Source organism: Nanorana parkeri, unplaced genomic scaffold, assembly GCF_000935625.1.
Source record: "Nanorana parkeri isolate BGI_ZX_2015 unplaced genomic scaffold, ASM93562v1 scaffold939, whole genome shotgun sequence".
NCBI lineage: Eukaryota > Metazoa > Chordata > Amphibia > Anura > Dicroglossidae > Nanorana > Nanorana parkeri.
The window spans coordinates 287,599-288,317 of NW_017307207.1; the positions used below are offsets into that span (position 1 = coordinate 287,599).

The window sequence follows — 719 nt, forward strand, 5'->3', positions numbered from 1 at the left end:
AGGGCGGGGGGGGGAGAAGCGCAGCTGACTGGCACAGAAAGTGTGGGAAATGTTCGGGGGTGGTGGCAAAACTGCTGTCACAATCCTTGTGTGAAATCACGGTTGGGTACCGATGTGGGAAGAAAACAATGTTTTAGAATTTCTGCGTGAGTGTCTTCCCACATCGGTATCCAACTGGGATTTCATGCAAGGATTGTGACAGCACACCCACCCACCACTGGGATGCCCTCCCACACATACGACAAGACCCCATGACCCTACTAGAGGATTACACCATCTTCGTGCCCCCCCCACCTTTCCATCACACGTAAGTGCCACCACCCTGATTCTGTTTTCCCAACGCTCCCGAACATTTCCCACACTTTCTGTGCCAGTCTTTGGGATCTTGGCATCGTTAACTCACCGCTCAGAGAGAGGTCACCGGGGAACAGGTCTAATACCTCAAGGAAGTGCACACTGGACACACCACAACACACCACCCTAGGAGTGCGCTCACAAATCTGCTACAAATCCATTGTAGCAACGAACCCAGGCCTCATCCTTACTCCTGATGCATCATCTGCCTCCAGGCAATGCAGTTCGGGGAAACAGAAGATACTGCCACTGGGATAGACTTATAGGTTTGTTCCTCACATTCATTCTCATTCACTGATCTTCCCTCTATATTTGACATACCTCCAGAAGTCACAGTGGAGCTCAGGGACAAATATGATGATGGG

The 719-nt window shown here is 50.9% G+C and overlaps 1 protein-coding gene across 5 annotated transcripts in view; it reads right to left on the reverse strand.

Moving 5' to 3' along the window:
- Positions 1-719, reverse strand: part of LOC108795146 (serine/threonine-protein kinase BRSK2-like) — a 300,262-nt gene that overhangs the window by 79,069 nt on the left and 220,474 nt on the right. The gene's annotated exons all lie outside the window — the stretch shown is intronic.